The sequence below is a fragment of the Cyprinus carpio genome, chromosome B19 (genome assembly GCF_018340385.1).
Source record: "Cyprinus carpio isolate SPL01 chromosome B19, ASM1834038v1, whole genome shotgun sequence".
Classification (NCBI taxonomy): Eukaryota; Metazoa; Chordata; class Actinopteri; order Cypriniformes; family Cyprinidae; genus Cyprinus; species Cyprinus carpio.
Window position 1 is genome coordinate 6,768,406 of NC_056615.1, and position 20,171 is coordinate 6,788,576.

General features: G+C 34.7%; 1 protein-coding gene across 1 annotated transcript in view; it reads left to right on the forward strand.

The window, feature by feature from the left end:
- The window catches only part of LOC109085447 (atrial natriuretic peptide receptor 1-like), a 1,054,061-nt gene that overhangs the window by 494,450 nt on the left and 539,440 nt on the right, over nt 1-20,171 (forward strand). The gene's annotated exons all lie outside the window — the stretch shown is intronic.

Sequence of the window (20,171 nt, forward strand, 5' to 3'; positions counted from 1 at the left end):
AATAGAAATGGAATAGAGCAAACAAATTATAAAATACAAAATATCATATATAAATATAATAAAAAATAAAAAAGAATACAAATAGATAGAATACAAAAAAATGAGAGAAGCAAGTGTTATTTTTTTAAAGAAAACAAGTAGTTAGTAAATAAAGAGAGTGCAAATCTGAAAGGGGCAAGTTTTTTATTTATTTTTAAGAACAGAATCAGAATAGAGAGTGCTAAACCTACAGGGTCAAATAAAGATGGAAGATGGACTTTACATGATCTAAATCCAACAGATACAATTTTCTGAATTGCTCTACAAACTAACAAGGTGGCACCTATTACTCACCCTCATGTCGTTCCAAACCCGTAAGACCTTCATTCATCTTCTGAATACAAATTAAGATATTTTTGATGAAATCCTACAACTCACAGAAACTGCAAAAAAATCAATGCAACATCAATGTTTCAACCCCAACAAAAGTAGTAAGGACATAATTTAAAAAGTCTGTGTGACATTAGTGGTTCAACCGTAATGTTATGAAACTACAAGAAGATGTTTCCCATTTTTGTGTGCTATGTACATCAAATGTTCAACTAACCATTTGGTTAAACAGTTTGTCTGACCTGCAACAAATTGTTCCAGAAAACATATATTACAAATACCATTTACAAATAAAACTCAACAAAAAAAAAAAAAAAAAAAAAAAAAAAAAAAAGATGCTAAACAGGTAGCGAGGCTTTATCTCAGCAGCACTTTGATGTATTAAAAGTTTGTTATTGTCATTGGCATCATGTGCATACAGGAAAAGTTTACAGACACACTAAAAAGCCATTCTCCAGACGGTCTTTGCCTTCATTACATCTGAAAAAAAAAGAGCCCAAATCAATAATGCTTCTTTCACTTTCTGAATTATTAGATTGTCTGAAAAATAATACCTCATTAGCCTGAGACAGTATCTGCTCATACACTTTCACAGCAGTGCTGCACAAAAAGCCTCTGCACTGTCAGCTAGCATCAGCTGATTGGTTAAGAGATATTTTCCCCCATGTTGAACTTTACCAAATACTGCACTGCAAGACAAGCATCTTTAGTCAAGTACGAAAACCAATTTAGTTTCTAAAATCAATGGGTTGTGAAGAAATCAGTATTCATGTGAGAGCATGCATACAGTCTTAATACAAATAATGGCAAGGAATGGTCCAAAGTGTTTTGAATAGAGGCATTTATGCGGAGGCGGTTTGTTTTGTTGCACTTAGCACGACTCCCTCATCACGCAGATTAATTTCTGAACGCCACTTCAATCATAAACCGCACTGTAATGACACAATACAGCGCCTGTAAGTGTACACTAGCCATAAACAGTGATCTCCCACAACAAAAACATTGCGCAATGACAGTCACGCCACAGAAATCTGTTTCTTTTTGTGGTATTTTTCTACTTTATTCTAGTACTAGCTTCAAGTTTAGTGGAACAAAACACACGCTAACCGCAACACATTCACTCCATTAAGATATACACCCTTTGTCAACTTAGAAGGGCATGACTCTGGATCGGATGGCTTTTGACAGGAGAGAAAGCCAATGCATATCCTTGGAGATTATGGGAAGATTTGGAGGTAAACTTTATGCTTTTGCTTTTTTCAGAGAGAAAGTGATAAAACAGAAGCATACATATGGCAACCTTTTGTTGAGCTTCTCGAGTCAAGCTGAAGAAAAGATGGGAAAAGAGCAGAAATCAATGAACACACTATGCAACACGTCAGCTGTATACACTTGATAAGCCCTTGGAAAAATGGAAAAGCATTTTTTTTATATAAAAGATGGAGTGCGTTTGCAAGAAAATGCAATTCTGTGCATTTATTTGTGAAATTTACTAGCAATTTCTGACTGAAAATAGTAAAATCAAAGTAAATCCTTCACTAAATGTCCTTGTCTGCAGTGTTTTATTGAGACACAGATAGCTTGTGTTTCTAAAGTTAAATATCAGGGATTGATTACCCAAAAGTCCTTGTTGGATCTTTGAAGACGAGGGTAGTAATTACTTTTGGTGTAACGTATCATCATTGGTTTAAGTGACAAGTGGCCTATTGTTTGCTGAACTATAACATTTATACAGTGTGTAATTAGCATAAAAGCTTGATTGAGGCCAAACCTTGTAGGGAGGACTTGTAAATGTTATACATACACGACTGTCGGTCTGGAATACTCTGCGAGGCAATAAAATGAAGCGGTCGAAAGGATATACACAGAGCCAATAGAAAGTTTCCAGGTTATAATCAGGCCACAGAAATGGAGACATCAGGCTGTGCGCCTCGGACAAATCAATTTTCATGTTGACACGTTGCATTATTCATAAAATAAAGCACTGTTTTATTCAAACAAACCCGGCCCATTGCAAACAATTTGGCACAACATATGCAGATGATATGGTTAATGTAGATTGACACAGATATAATGGAAATGAAATAAGATTTTTTTTTCTTAAATAAAAAGTCAACAAAAACAAAACTTGAGGAAGAAAATGTCCTTTTATCTTTTTAAAGTCCCAGATGTCCAAATATACAGTAACTTCAAGTAAATTTGTCAAGAACGTGTCTGTTACATTTAACCCCTGAATTAATAATGATAATAATAATTTGTCTATTTTAAGACCTTTTTCCCCAATGTGACATTTTCACCCTCTTATTATTGTCACTGTAATGATATGGACATTTTGCTTCTGAAGCTTTTTTACTCTCATTAGTTTCTCTTTTCTGTAAAACAGTATTTTTCTCCCGGTTCCCTGTAGTTTCCCGTCTTTTGTATTTTAAAAGTTTTTTGATACAAATAATTCTGTATAAATACAATATATATATATATATATATATATATATATATATATATATAAAAAGCTTTAGAATTTAAATAATATATCACTGTATTTAAAAATCATTCCTATTCCACTTATGAGTATTTAACACTATTTTTGTCACACTACTGTGCTGGAAGGAACACGGAGTTGAGGATAATCAGAAAAGTCTTTATTGATCCAACACAGGGGTAAATCCAACATGGAAAACAGGAGGAAGACACACGTATTTGACTTGTAGACCTGCCAAAACTGAACTGAAAGGACTAGGTTATAAACAGTGGATGATTGGGACAACACAGGTGCTAGGAATGACTAAATTAACGGAGACATGGAACACATGGGGAAGAAACTAGACACACCTGGAATTAAATTAACAAACCCAGGGAGACAGAAACTGGAGCACAGGGGCAAAAAATACACAGACAGGTCTATAATCCTGAAGGTGTCATTGTTACAGTGTAATTTTTGTTCATTCAAGTACTGAGTAATATTAATTAACTACATGTGCTTACTATAATTCAAGTTCAAGTTCAAGTTCAAGTTCAATATTATGGTTATTATGGTTTGGCTTAGGGTTACATGCATGTACAGTAATTATGAATAATTTATTGTTATTATAATAGTAAATTGCTAGTTTTACTTGATCTTAGTGCTGCGTTCGACACCATAGATCATGACATACTCATAGATCGATTACAAAGCTTTACAGGTATTCAAGGGCAAGCTTTTAAGATTGAGTTTAGATCCTACCTGTCCGATCGCTACCACTTTGTTTATTTAAATGGGGAGTCATCTCATTTATCACCAGTAAAATATGGAGTGCCACAAGGATCTGTCCTAGGTCCTCTGCTATTTTCAATATACAAGTTGTCCCTTGGTAATATTATTAGAAAATACGGGATTAGTTATTCTGATGATTATTCTGTATATCTCAACGAGACCAGATGCAACTTTCTAAATTATCCAAGCTATCAGAGTGTGTTAAAAATGTAAAAGATAGGATGACCAATAATTTTCTCCTATTAAATTTGGATAAGACAGAAATATTACTTATTGGACCAAAAAACATTACACAGAATCTTGTAGATTACAATTTGCATCTAGACGGATGTACTGTTACTTCCTCTACTGTCAAAAATCTGAGTGTTATATTAGATATAACACGTGCCCTAGAGTATTATCTTGTCTTTTGAAAATCATATTTCGTATGTTACAAAAACAGCATTCTTCCATCTTAGAAACATTGCCAAGCTACGAAACATGTTACCTGTTTCTGATGCAGAAAAGCTAGTTCATGCATTCATGACCTCTAGTCTGGACTATTGTAATGCACTGCTAGCTGGTTGTCCTGCATCTTCAATAAACAAGCTACAGGTACAGTACCTAAGGTCACATCACGCTCCCTAAGGTCACAAAACTTTGGACATGTGGTAGTACCTAGGATAGCAAAGTCCACTAAAGGAGGTAGAGCTTTTTCGCATTTGGCTCCCAAACTCTGGAATAGCCTTCCTGATAATGTTCGGGGTTTAAACACTTTCTCTGTTTAAATCTAGATTAAAAACATCTCTTTGGCCAAGCATTCAAATAATGCATCTCATAATCTTGTACTGCAGTTATAGCTGATCAAATGCGCATTATTATTCTTTAGCTTGGGTTAAACTAATTAATTCTACTTGGTTGGAACAGCAGCTACGCTAATTATGTCTCTATTTGTTCCTCTGTTTTGCCGTAACTAGGATTTACACAAGCTCCAGTCTGGATCCAGAACACCTGAGAAGAGATGATGCCAACCCCTCAGAGGACCTCAGATGATGCCAACCCTGAAACAACATACAGAGCTACCACATTTTGATACAAGTTTGATTGCATCATATAATAATTGCTGTTAATAGTGTTCATCATCTGTTTGATTACGTCTTTAATTGATTTTTCGTACATATTTACATAAACTGACAGTCACCACTGATAAGCTACTAATAAATATTGTAGAAAGTTAATTTTCTGTAAAGTTGCTTTGCAACGATTTTTATCGTAAAAAAGCACTATACAAATAAACTTGAATTGAAATACATGTACAAGGACACCTTAAAGTGTTACTGTATTAATTAATACTATTGGTAATGACATGTAATAATTGTCCTAAAATGGCTTAAATTGCAAAATATAGCTTCTTGTTAGATGGACACCTGGACGTGTTTCTGGGCAGGTTTCATTAGATTCTCCTATTCATTTCATGATAAATAAATTTACCTCACGACTTACGACACTTATAATTGCTCTATTTTTTTCAGGCAAGAGTTGCCATGAACTCTTCAAATTCAGCAATTTCTTTACTCCTTTAAGTGCTTTTGTGACATATCGTGGTTGTATTGAGAAGTTGTGTTTGGCTTGAATCCTCTCATACATCTCCAGTGTACATGGAGAGCCGAGATCCGTGACTTTGAAGAGTACATTCAGGAGGTGACTCACCGCCTCATTCAGAGATGCCTCTTTAAATCTCAAGAGCTTTTCTACACTCTATGTTTCAGAGATGTTTATGCAGCGCTGCGCATTGTTTACTGAACTAAACCAGACTGAACACTCTTTTTTTTTCTGAAGTATATTTCAAACACAATGTAAATGAATCGCATTAAAACATACTGCGTGGTGAGAAAAACACTTGTGACAACAGTTTTAATTACGGCTTGTAGGAGCACTCTAATGTTTTCAAGTGTATGATGTTAAGGGAATAGTTTGCACAAACATGAAAATTGTCATCATTTAGTCACCCTCATGTCTTTCATTTCACTTTCCTTCAACAACACAACACAAGAGGAGTTTTCAAAATGCCCAACACTGAAAATAAATTGGTGTAGGATTTACTTTCAAACAAGTTTCACTTAGAAATGGGTAGTAAATTGTACAAATAATTACGAAGAAATGGCAAGTAACACTGAATTAAAATTTTGAAGTAGAAAAACATGAGTTTGTTTCTTTATAAGAACAGATTTATAGAAATGTAGCATTATATCACTTGCTCACCAATGGATCCTCTGCAGTGAATGGGTGCCATCAGAATGAAAGTCCAAACAGCTGATAAAAGGTCAAAGGTAATATACCAATCCTAACCAACATATTTGTTTAAAACTGTTCTTTCTTCTAAACGGTGCTTGATCTGTGCACATTTCTCTTCTGATTCAGAAAAGTTTACTTTTGTAGAAAGCAAGATTATGGAGAAAGCATATCTCCAACATTGGGCGGGACCAACTTATATTCAAGTTCGATATATATACATACATACACACACACACACACACACACACTGCCATTCAAAAGTTTAGAATCAGTAAGTTTTTTAATGTTGTTTTTTAAATACGTTTCTTTCATCAAGGCTGCATTATTTGATCAAAAATACAGAAAAAATAAAACATAATTTTGTGAAATATTATTGCAATTTAAAATCGCAGTTTTATATTTTAATATACTTTAAAATATAATTTATTCCTGTGAAACAAAGCTGAATTTTCAGCATACTCCAGTCTTCCTTCAGAATTCAGTCTAATATGCTGATTTATAATCAATGTTGGAAACAGTTGTGCAGCTTCATATTGTTTGGGACCTGTGATACATTTTTTCAGGATTCACTGGTAAATAAAAAGTTAAAAGGAACAGTGTTTATTCAAAATAGAGATTTTGTGTTACAATATACACTACTATTCAAATTTTTATCCAGCAAGGATGTGTTAAAAAGTGATAGTAAAGACATATATTGCTAGAAAAGATTACTATTTTGAATAAATGCTATTCTTTTTATCCTTTTATTCATCAAATAATCAAAAAAAGAAAAGAAGAAGAAGTATCACAGGTTCCAAAAAAATAAAAAAATAAAAAATTAAGCAGCACAACACTTTCAACACTGTAAATAAATCAGCATATTAGAATGATTTCTGAAGGATCATGTGACACTGAAGACTGGAGTAGCCTATTGATGCTGAAAATTCAGCGCTGTGTCACAGAAATAAATCACATATTAAACTATATTAAAATAGGAAACCGATATTTAATATTTCACAGTAATGTTCAGTAATTTTCACAGTAAATTAATGTTTAATTAATTTGATCAAATAAATACAGCCTTGATGAGCATAAGAGACTCCAGTAAAAATCATTAAAAATCTTACTGATTTTGAATGGCACTACATAAAAAGCTATATTACTGCGGCACTTGACACATGCACGCACACACACACACACACCACTTGCACACAAATCAGAGCAGAGAAACTTGTGTATGGCCCGCTGCCCCGCAACTTTTATTAATAAAATAGCTTTGATACTGGATCGCTCTTTTTTTACAGTCTATGGGATCACTACTTTATATTACTCAACAACGAGGAGGTAAAATCATGTGGTTACGGTCCTGGGAGAAAGGACTCATATTTTAGCTGAAAACAGTGGTTTGAAATTAAAGATGTCTTAATAATGGATGGATTTGTTTCTTACAAACACACAGCTTTATGCTATTAATAGATGGACTGGAGTGGTGTGGATTACTTATGGATTATTGTGATGTTTTTATCAGCTCTCATTCTGATGGCACCCATTCACTGCAGAGGATCCATTGGTGAGCAAGTGATGGAATGCTACATTTTTCCAAATCTGTTCTGATGAAGAAACAAACTCATCTACGTCCTGGATGACCTGAGTGTCAGTACATTTTCATATCCATTTCATTTATGAGTGAACTATTTAACAATGCCTGGTCACCATCCACTATCATGGTATGGAAAGGCCAGCTTAATTTCAGCTCAACTAAATTTATTCTTTTGTTTTCCCCGTCATACAGGAAGTCATACAGGTTTGGAATAACATGAGTCTGAAAATGTGTCATTTTTGAGTGAACTATTACTTTAGGTCTTATATTGCCAACAAACAATCTCATGTACAGCTGTAATTCAGTGCTCTTAATTTGCACTAATTGTGTGTGTGAACACGATGCATTGAAATGTGAACGGTATCTGAGATTGTTTGTTGTGCTGGCGTTGCTCATGAAACACAATGAAAATAACATATTTAAGTGTTTTGTCCTGCTAAAGGTCACCCTGATGAAATTCATTCACTCTTAGTCTGTTTTTCCATTATGATTCATCTCTCTGCACTGATTACAGCTTTTACATTTTTGATGCGGCAAATCTTCACAGCTATTTCTATCCTTTCTTTTTATTCTACTCCTAAATCTGCAACATCAGTTCCAAACGGCTGAGCAATGATCATTCATTTCCCCCTCTTCAGCTTTGCTCTGCTTAGTGAAGAGAATTAATATAGTAGGTGGGCAAAACATGAATTATTAAAAGTCAATTATTTAAGAGAGTTTCTGGATGGAGCTGCTGCTCAAATGTGACCTCCACTCACAGCACTTCATCTATTATATACAGAATCTTATACTTTATAATGCTTTCTCAGGGTTGTAAACCCTATATAGATGCATTATGAAATTACAATCTACTTTTTCCTCAATAATATAACATCTGAGGTAAGAATAAGGAAGGATTTTTTTTTAGAGCCAGTAGCCTTGGAACATGAGTTGCTGCTGCTGATGACAGGTGGCATTTGATTGAACAGTAATTTTAGACATGAGTATAATATAAAACATCAATAAGAGAAATATTGTACGTATTAAATACATAAATTCTAAGTTAACTTTGTCAACACTTACAAGTGCACTCACATTTATGATCTCCAAGTGAAAAGACATGACTAAAAGCCACAAAACTGCAACTGAGATATTTATTATATACTGATATTTATTGTAATACTGTATTTCCCTTGTTAAAATAAGTGCACTTGATTGTATTGAATGTGCATTTCTAGTGTACTTCAAATCTTATATATTAAAGATTATATAAGTATATTTTTTAAAAAGCTGTACTTTAAGATTATAAATTATGAAATAAAAGGACACTCATGTGACTTTAAGATAGACACTTTCATGACTGTTTCTTAACACTTTTAATAGTACACTTTGTAGTGTCAAATTAAAGTTTGTCATTAAAGTACATTTAAAATCACAGTCTTTTGTTGTGCTTTTGTTGGGTTAACTAAAGCATGTATGCTTAAGTATGTTTGGTTGACACACTAAAGCCCATAAATACACATGAACTAGACAAAATGACGAGCAACATGGGCACTATCTTCTCTAATATATTAGAAGCTGTTGTCCCCATCAAATTAAAAAATGTCAGAGAAAAATGTACTGTGGCATGGTACAACAGTAATACCCATTCTCTCAAGAAAGAAACTTGTAATCTTGAACGCAAATGGAGAAAAACTAACTTGGAAGTTTTTAGAATTGCATGGAAAAACAGTATGTCCAGCTATAGACAGGTTTTAAAATCTGCCAGGACCAAGCATATGTACAAACTCATTGAAAATAACCAAAACAATCCAAGGTTTTTATTTAGTACAGTGGCTAGATTAACAAATATCCAGATGCCACCTGATCTAAATATTCCCTCACAGTTTAATAGTAATGATTTTATGAATCTCTTCACTGATAAAATGGATAACATCAGAAATACAATGGCAAACATAGATTCTACCTCTACCACATCTAATACTTCAGCTTCATTCATCGCACCCAAAGATAAACTGCAGGGCTTTACAATTATAGGACAGGAAGAGCTAAATAAACTTATCATTGCATCTAAACCAACAACATGTTTATTAGATCCAATACCTACTAAACTACTGAAAGAAGTGTTACCTGTAGCAGAAGAACCGCTTCTCAGTATTATTAACTCGTCGTTATCTTTGGGTCACGTCCCAAAACCATTCAAGCTGGCGGTTATTAAGGTTTCAGACCCCATCATAGCACAGAAACTGCACTTGTTAAAATTACAAATGACATGCTTCTTGCGTCGGACCAAGGCTGCATCTCATTGCTAGTTTTGCTTGATCTTAATGCTGCGTTCGACACCATAGATAATGACATATTCATAGATCAATTACAAAATTATACGGGTATTCAAGGGCAGGCTTTAAGATGGTTTAGATCCTACCTGTCCGATCGCTATCACTTTGTCTATTTAAATGGGGAATCCTCTCAATTAAATCCAGTAAAGTATGGAGTGCCACAAGGATCTGTCCTGGGCCCTCTGCTATTTTCAATATACATCTTGCCCCTTAGTAATTCTATTAGAAAATACGGTATTAGTTTTCATTGTTATGCTGATGATCCTCAACTATATATCTCAACAAGACCAGATGAAACTTCTAAATTATTTAAGCTAACAAAGTGTCTTAAAAATGTAAAAGACTGGATGTCCAATAATTTTCTCCTATTAAATTCGGATAAGCCCATGATATTACTTATTGGACCAAAAAAACTGTACAAAAAACCTCGTAGATTACAATTTGCATCTAGACAGATGTACTGTTACTGTTATATTAGACAGCAACTTGTCTTTTAAAAATAATATTACCCATGTTACAAAAACAGCATTCTTTCACCGTAGAAACATTGCCAAGCTACAAAACATGTTACCTGTTTCTGATGCAGAAAAGCTAGTTCATGCATTCATGACCTCTAGACTGGACTATTGTAATGCCACTGCTAGCTGGTTGTCCTGCATCTTTAATAAACAAGCTACAGGTAGTCCAAAATGCAGCAGCTAGAGTCCTTACCAGGTCAAGAAAATATGATCATATTACCCCAATTTTACATTCTCTGCACTGGCTACGTATTAAGTTCCGTATCAGTTACAAAATACTATTATTACCTATAAGGCCCTTAATGGTTTAGCTCCTGCGTACCTAACTAGTCTTCTACCACGCTACAATCCATCATGCTCCCTAAGGTCACAAAGCTCTGGACTCTTGTTAGTACCTAGGAAAGCAAAGTCCACTAAAGGAGGTAGAACTTTTTCGCATTTGACTCCCAAACTCTGGAACAGCCTTCCTGATAATGTTCGGGGTTCAGACACACTCTCTCTGTTTAAATCTAGATTAAAGACACATCTCTTTAGCCAAGCATTCAAATAATGCATCTCATAACCTTGTACTTCAGTTACATCTGATCAAATGCACATTTCTTTTGCTTGGGTTATACACATCATTTTTTGCTTATTTGTAACGGCAGCTAGGCTATTTTTTTCTCTTTTACCTTCTCTGTTTCTGCCAGGGACTATGAATTACACAAGCTTCAGTCTGGATCCAGCCTTTACAAAGACCTGAGATGACTGAACACCTGAGAAGAGATGATGCCAACCTCCCAGAGGATCTCAGATAATGCCAGCCCTCAGACAACATACAAAACTACCAAATTTTGCATTACATAACATTAACTAACTGCTTGATTTTTACCGTACATTTCTGCCATATGGACATCAACTTGACATAGTCACCACTGATAAGCTTTTACTAAATATAATGGAGAAACTTTAATTTTCTGCTAAGCTGTTTTGCAACGATTTGCATTGTGAAAAACGCTATACAAATAAACTTGAATTTAACTGAACTGAACATACTAAACACTTCATTATAATTTGAACTGCAGTGTATTTTTTGCCCATACAATGTAAGTTAATGGCTACCATCAACTGTTTGGTTACCAACAGTCTTCAGAATATCTTCTTTTATGTTCAACAGAAGAAAGAAACACTTACAGCTTTGGAACAACATGTGGGTGATAAATGATGACAGAATTTTTTTTTGGTGAACTATCCCTTTAAGTACAGTATGTTCTTTTAATGTATATTATTTCTATAATAAGTACTCTTTTTAATAATTTTTTTTAACATTAATCACATATGTGATCACATACATGATCTTTTTATAGTGTGTTTTATACATTATATATATAGAAAATTTTATATTATGTAATGTTACACAACAGTAATAATGAATCACATCATCCTACACTAATCTGTCCTCCTGAGAATGCAAACCATCCAGTTGTTTGCTTTCACTGAGGGCTGTGTGTCTAATCACAGCTGTTTGACAGACAGGGACCGTGTGCGTCTCCCAGTGGAGCTGTATTCCTCACAGGTCACTGAGGAGGCTGATCACACAGAGACACTCAGGATCAATCACAGCCCTGCTAATAAGGAGTTTAATGCAAGCAGGCAGTGTGGAGAATAGAGTCACCTACTGGATTGACATGCCGATGAGCGGCCGTGACATCCCATCTGCCACACCGCACTGACAGATCAATATATTCCTCATCTGAATCAAGTGCCCTGCAGAGACCACAAATCCACGGAGTCGACTGTAAATCTTCACTGGACACAGATGGTTGAATCGAGATCTATTTGCTGTGTGAAATGAAACGCGCTTCATCGGTTTGACCCCTGTTTTGTCTTTTTGGGATACTTGTTCTTTTGAAAAATGTATTTGTCTCACCGCAGGAGTGTCTGAATGAACTGGTGAAGGGTAACGGTGATTAAACATGAGGAGAAAACTCAGCACCTAAAAATACACATATTTGAACTGGAAATCATTTATCTACCTAAAAATTATTCTGAAGCTAGTGCAAAAACTTTTCAAATACACTAGCAGCAGCATCAAAATTGGACTTGCAAAGCCATTTATTTTTAATTAAATTAAATTATGACTTAATTGTCTGTTAAGGGAAAAATCTTTGCAGTCGTAGCTTTTGCACAGATGTGGGACTAAAGCCCACCTGATCCTCTTCTAACTCCATTTTCGGACCGTTTTGGGACTGAGGCAATCCTTGAATAATACTGTATCTCTGCATTTTAAATGAAATTTTGATCGGTCTGTAATGAGACGCTACAAAAACAATGCATTAATGTATGAGCATGCACAAGATTGATGAATATTCATTTGCATATTCTAATCAATCTGTTATAGACTATGTAAAATATGCCAATAGCAGCTGTCATCTACACCTGCCTATGTACCTCCCATAATGCAATGCGACTGATTTACGAAGATCCCAAACACAGGCTTCTCATTTGCATGTGCAAGATAACAAATTTGCAAGTCCGCTTCACAGGCATATTGCAAGAAATTTGCTGAAAAAATAAATCAATAAATAAACAAATTACACATAATCACACTTGCAAATATATCAATTGTAGTGTGACTTTTGTTAGCTACTGTATGCTGCTCGCTTTAATCTATTTGCATTCAAACTGGCCTGTATTTTGTGTTTATGGAGGCATGTCCAAAAAACAAAAACCTTTATTAAAGTTTTAATCTAGGGATCTCTAATCACTTTTAGGGGCACACTCACAGTTTCCACCAGCTTTTGTATGATTCACATGTAATTGCACACCTGTGAATGGGCTTTGTAAATGTGTGTCAATGTAAGACTTAGCATTGGCTGCTCTGGCATTAAGCAGTATTCAATAGCATGGTACATTGGATTTTTTTTCGTGGCCCAGTAACCATGATTTAATCTACAACAACAGTGCTGGCAGAGCTTAAATTAAGTGTTATCGATACACACCTCTGCAGCAAATGCAACGTTATTAATCAAGACTTCACTTTAAAAACCCCAGAAGAGTCACGTTCTCTGAGCCTCATAAGGACATTCACAAACCCACGATGGCACTGCGTCAAGGACACAAAAGGAGCAGGAAAACAATTAAATAAGAGTGGAAAACAGACAAAAGGAATACATCAGAGCAAAACATCAACCCCATAGTAAGTAGATCGAGAAGGGGAAAGAAGGAGAATAAAAACTTGGGGCACTACAAGGGTTAGGTGAAGACTCTCTTAGTGACAGGAACAATCATAGACAATTTCCCAGTTTTTCAGTTCCCAGTCTGTTATTGACCCATCAGTGAACCGTAACCCCGCTCCATGGGAGGTCACATTTAGTCATCAGAATATTGATCTGCTTGTTTGAGATGTTATCCCAAAAGAAATCATAAAGCAAACACAATCCTGATCCAAGGCAAATAACACCGACGCTTCACTTCTCAATTCAAAAACCACAGAAGCACCTTTGTGAATCTGATAGATTTTTGCAAAGGTCATAACATTAGAAAATCCCTTTTCCTGTCTACCAAATGACACAATACTTGACAATGGAAAGAGGCCAGCTTGGGACAGATGAGGCATGGCTCCTGGTTAATGTGCTGGCATGCACAATATGATTAAAGATTTGCTGCTAACATTAAGGTTGCGGGTTCAGTCCTTACAAAGGTTGAGTCCAGCAGTGATGGTTTACTGGATCAATATTGTTTGAGAGAGATGCCCCAGGTTGTCCTATGCTGACTGAGTCTTCAATTAGTGTACTACAAGTTGTTTTGGATACAAAGTGCTGGCTAAATGGCTAGCATCACCACTCCACTTCTGTAAGCATTCATTACTTTACTTAACAATCAATTAGGCTCTGCTGTTACTTTACACTATATATCCAGCGAGATCTATAACCTCCCCGGGCACCTAGCAAAAGTTCACATTTTCAGATTAGAGTCTGATAAATGTTGTGACATTAAATGGGCCGAGAGCTTTACAGCGGAAACACCTCCCATTCCTATTGATTTTTCCTGCTCTAACAGGTGATAAAAAGACCACTGGGCCGATTTCAGCCCCTCACGAACAACTCCTGAAAATAATGTGTTGGGAAATTGATGTTCCGAGAAAAAGGGAAAAAACATTTATATCCAAGAAAACACATTTTGGGACAATTTGTACATAAACATATATTTCAAATATAGGTGCACACAGCGATGGCAGGGCCATGCCCTTAAGGTACTGCAAAACAACAAAAAGGCAAAGAACAGAATGAACCAAATATACACTTTCATGACCAGAGCAGATGTGATTTAATTGCCTAGCCTTCTCTTGTATGGTTCAGAATTTCAGGTGACAATGAACAAAAGAAAAAAAAAAAGACATGGGATTCGAAAAACCTAAACATTAGATTAAGCAATTTTGCATCTTAACATGATACACCACAAGTATTGGTCACAAGCATGCTAAGGACTGATTCAAAGGAAAGAATAAATACAAACAAACAAATAAAAATTACATGATAAAAGTGAAACGTGATAATGTCAGAATTGGCATAAACCAACAATGGAATGACACCAACTAAATACATTTTAGACAATGAATTCAAAAGTTATTAGCATTTTCGCAAAAACCTTATATCTTTGAAATACTAGGTGGCACTATGTTTAAACTTCTCAGGTACCTTTGGGACATGCTGTCGATGATCCCTACCAAATTCTGTGCCGATATGTCAAAATGCGTTTAACCCTCAAGCATCCTTAGCATAGCAGCCCTTGATTTCTCCTTTGTGGACACAATTTGGCACAAAGGTCTCAGGTGTAATCGCGTAAAAAAAAAAAAAATGCATGTCATTATTTATGATAAAATATATGAATTTATGTTACATGTGTGCGTGTTTGTGTGCATGTTTGTGTGTTATTGTGAGTGTTTGCCACATTGAGAATGTTGTATAGGTTGAGTCCTTCATTTACAGTGTGTATGTACTGTATGATCTGCATTGTGTTGGATTTATTGATTTTTATTGAGGAAAAACTTGTATAGTCTGTATAGATCTGCTATGGGTTATTTTATATGCTATTTATGCAGCAGCACTATGTCTTAAATACTCACAGCACTGTATCGCCGTATGCTACTTGCAGCAGCAACAATAATCTACAACTACAGCAATAACCAACAGCAGTCATTAACATTGTCATATCCATCACCATGCTAAAATCTTCCGAGAGTTAACCTGATAGAAATTTCATAGGGTTCAAAAGTTATAATCATTTGAAAATTAAAATTTTGAACTGGTAATCTATTTAATAACAATGGGGCTTGGCCCCTAAAAACCTACCTTTGCATACTGTACTTTTAAAGAGTACTTATTATGGAAATAACATACTTTAAAAGAATATACTTAAGTGTGAAATGAATGTAATGTTTTTAACACTCAATTGCACATTAGGTGCAACTGAATGGAAATGTATTGTAGTTTACATTTATAATAAATGTAATTATTTCAACGTAGTGCTTTTTGATCCACTTAATTAGGACTTAAGTACATCTTTATTTGTAATTTCATAAATACTTCTATTGTCTTTTAAATGGTTAAAGTGTACTGATTTCATGTCATTTCAGTTGAAATTCATGTCACATACTTAAATATATAGTATACATTTGTAATAATGAATTTGCAATGTAACGTATTTAAAATGTATTCACTTCCAATGTAATATCAAATAACACACTATAGTTAAAAGTATAATCAAGTGCTTTACAGGTGCTTTAGCATGTCAGTTAAACATCAAAATAAGTGTACTTCTTTAAAACAAATTATATATATAATAAAACGATTTAAACGGTATACTTTACAGTAAAACTTAAATTATTGATTTTATTATAAAATGCACTTTTTTTAAAAGTGTACTAAAGTGTACTAAAAAATTATAAAATTGAAGTCTTAAAGAACACTTAAACTTAAATATTTAATAAATATTAGATTATCTGCAAGTAGTTCCTTAATAGTATAATATAAATGTAAAATACACTTGGAAATTGGCATTTTAACAGCAACAGCTGTATTCAAGCCTTCGATCTACATCGCAGTACATTTAAATACATAGTTCATTTTTTCTTTGGATCTTGACATTCAGGTTGTTCTTGTCTTTCACTGCAAAATTAATTGCAATACATCTCTTGTTGTGTCCCTGGAGACTGATCAGATAATAAAATTTTCACTTTTTTGGGTGACCTCTCGTAACATCCCGTGAACATCCTGTAGTTGTCAAATGGATTTACAAGGTAGAAACAGGGTTCAAAAGATTTTCTGAAATGTTCAATATCTTATTTTCAGCGGGTGTATTAGGGTGAAGTGCCCCTGGTGGGCTGAGACCAGACACATGGTTATTAAAGAGCAGCACAGGCAGAGAGAGAGTGGGTGGCCTGGGTCACATCAGCCAGAGTACTGCACTTCAGCAACACCATTACAGCAGCACACAGAATTCAAAACAGCAGAAAAACTCCCCATTGATCCACTACATGGGGAATTTTCACCCTGACCTGTCTAGCATGAAACAGTGCTACAGCATAACAGCAAACTTACAAACACTGCACAATTTCTGATTACTGATAAGATCTAGATTTCTACATTTTTTGCTTTGTACATTTATCATGTTTTATGGATGTTTATATTTTATTGTTACAATTACAGACACTTTCAGTGTTACATTTACAGGTATTTATGAAATATTAGGAAAGAAGAGACAAACATATTAATTAAATGTAAATAAATAAACGTAACAAAAAGTAAATGAAAATAAGCATTTGATGTATAGTGTAAGCCAATTTAACTCAACCAAAACAAATTAAAATTTTAATAAGATAGATAGAAAGATACAATACACTTTATGTAACACATGCTTAGGAAACAAAATAATTAGAGCAAAACGAATGGATGTATAACTTAGACGTCCTGTTGAAAGAGTATTATCACCCAAACGCTCCTATTTTCACAGCTGCAAGAATAGCAGCAACAGACAGCGACACGTCATTCTCCGAGAGGAAGACGTTGAATCTTAAAGACATATTCATTCCATTCCACTAATTCTCTGGTATTTTGTCTCTGTACTTCAGGAGCTGACAGTGAGCTGAGTCACATGGTCATAAGGATGACTGTTCAATTGTGTGTGTGTTTGCTCACAGGCAAACCTACTCATTATTGCTCTGAAAAGCCCTGCTGGATTCAACAGCTCAGACGGAGAACTAGAAGGGGGTAAATTAAAAGACGTGTTCCAAAAAAGGCAGCCACTGCAATTTTCCAGTCAAGTTTCCAGCTGGAAGTCACGGGACTAACATATGTGACGATACAAAGAGGCGCCCACAGTGGAACGTGTCAGATACTGTCTCAGGATGCAGCACAATGCAATGGAAACACTGAGCTCATTGAAGAGATTATTTAAAACACAATCCAAAATGTTCAACTATTTCAACTTAAAAACTTAAAGGAGACGTATCATGCCCCTTTTTACAAGATGTAATGTATGTCCATGCAGTTCTGCAGGTATCTGTGCTCCTGGAGTCAAAGGGAAGGCAGGGTCGGGAACACACTGGTAACTTGTAGTTTGAATAGAAAAGAGCTCTTAGAGAAGTTTTGGAGTTGTGACATGATGCTTTAATGGTATGAAACGTAATTAGTAGATCATTTGTTTTTATTTTATCTTCAGTTTTTTGATCATCAGTTGTGTGATGCTTGTTAATCTCATTTATTTCTCTTTAGGAGAATGTCTTTTAAATTGCGATTCAAATCCTGAAATGGGATTTGAAATGGAATTGAAATTAAATCATATAGCGGAAAGAAAATCATCTAACCATTTTAGATCTAGTTTATCATGTCATTTTTCAGTACAAATTACTAGTATGTAATCATACACAATGCAAATGAGGTATTTCCAGAAACATCAGATGATACTAAAAAATCAATGTTTGAAGTGCTATGTATTTATATATTTATATATATTTTATTTAATATTAATTTATATTTCATGGACCATGACTGTGCATTCATTATTGCATGTCAGCAATCATTTTTATTAGATTAATAATTTCCAGTGTCATGTAAATATACTCAAATGCATCTCAATAAGCATCTAATTAATTGATTGGTTGAAAAAAAGAGGTTTGATGATATTTCTAAAATAACCCCATACAATCACACACCTGATTTAAAAAATACATATATTCCATCCACAAAGCTGAGTTATATAAGCATATTAAGAAACAGATTCTGTCATCATTTAATCATGTCATTCACAAAAAAAAGTTTAATTTAAAATGGATTAGAAGAAATAAAGCAAAAAGTGAAATTACATAACAAAAGATCTAAAAAATAAATAAATAACTAGCATAAATCGCTCAATTGAAATAAAATAATGCAGTACCGTGCTTAGTCAGAGAATGCACAGAATACGCTTCATGACGGCGTGTCAGAGTCATAACTCTCCTCTCTGACAGTGCATTAAACGTTCGCATGACTCATTTCTCAGCAGGAAAGCAACAATAAACCACTTAATTGCACAGGAAGCATTTTACATTTTGTCATTTTACGCTCCGTGTGCAGATTTATCTGCCGAACAGAATATGGAAATCTCACGTTCTGCTTCCATGCTGGGTAACTCAGCAAGTGTAGCAATTACAGTACATTGTTTAGCCCATATATTGTCTTAAATGAAGCAATAACCTGCTAATTCTGATGGAGTGGTGGGTGTTTTAGGATACAACCACCACAGCACAGCATCTTCTCTGAGAGTTGTCTTCTAGCATTTCTGTGAGCAACAACAACTGACTTAACATGTCTGCCTGTTGAAAGACTGGAATTATTTTGATATGCACTCTTAAAAATAAAGGTTGTTTACTGGCATTGATATGACATCAATAAACCTGTATAGAACTGTTTAAATGCACAAAGCCTTCTTTAGAGAGGAAAAGCGGTCTTCAAATTATTACAATGTTATTTTACACTAAGGAAGAAATGGTTATTTTAGGAACTGTTCACCGAACGGTTCTTCTGTGGCACAAACATGGTTCTTCCCTCTTCTCCCTTTTGAAACCTTTTTAAGAGTCTAGCCTGAAAGGTTTGTTTGGTGGCAAAAACTAAAACCCTAAAGTGAGATCTATAAAGTTCATGGCTACACATACAGTATATTATATGGCTTATGTAGCCATATGACGTAAATGCATGCATAATTCAGTCCTTATAGTGTTTTCAGCCTGATTTAGTAGGAATATTACAGCATAACTGTAATGTTCATGACTGTATGAATGTAACAGCATCCTCTAGGCTATATTGCAGCGCATGTCCTGTGGAGAATGGGCACAGAACACAACCCAGCATACATTTGCCTTAACTGTTAATGCTAACAAGTCCATAAAGGGTACATCTAAACTACCACATTTCGTGTTGTTGTGCATTTAAAAAGTTGAAGTGAAACATGTTTTTCCATATCAACAGCCCATCCTTTATCTACAGGTTTGTCTAAGGATACTCGCTTAATGAAGTTTTATTATATACCCCCATTACAATTATACAACGTTTGAATGATTTTGGCCTTAATGTACTTCTAATTGTAATGTATCTAATTAAGTTAAGTTGTCTGCAATTATTTTAAAGCGGTTAGGCTAAACATTTTCTGAATATCTGAGCAAAATCCAAACAGTGCTGTAATTATTCCTGCCCTGCTCATTTAAAAACCAATTTTAATTTAATAAAAATGCCCAGGACATTTCTTTCTAATTTCTTTTTTAATATAATTACTGCAAAACCACATTATGGTAAACATTGAAACAATAAATAGGTCTGATTTAAGTTTTTCTTTCTGATACATTCCTT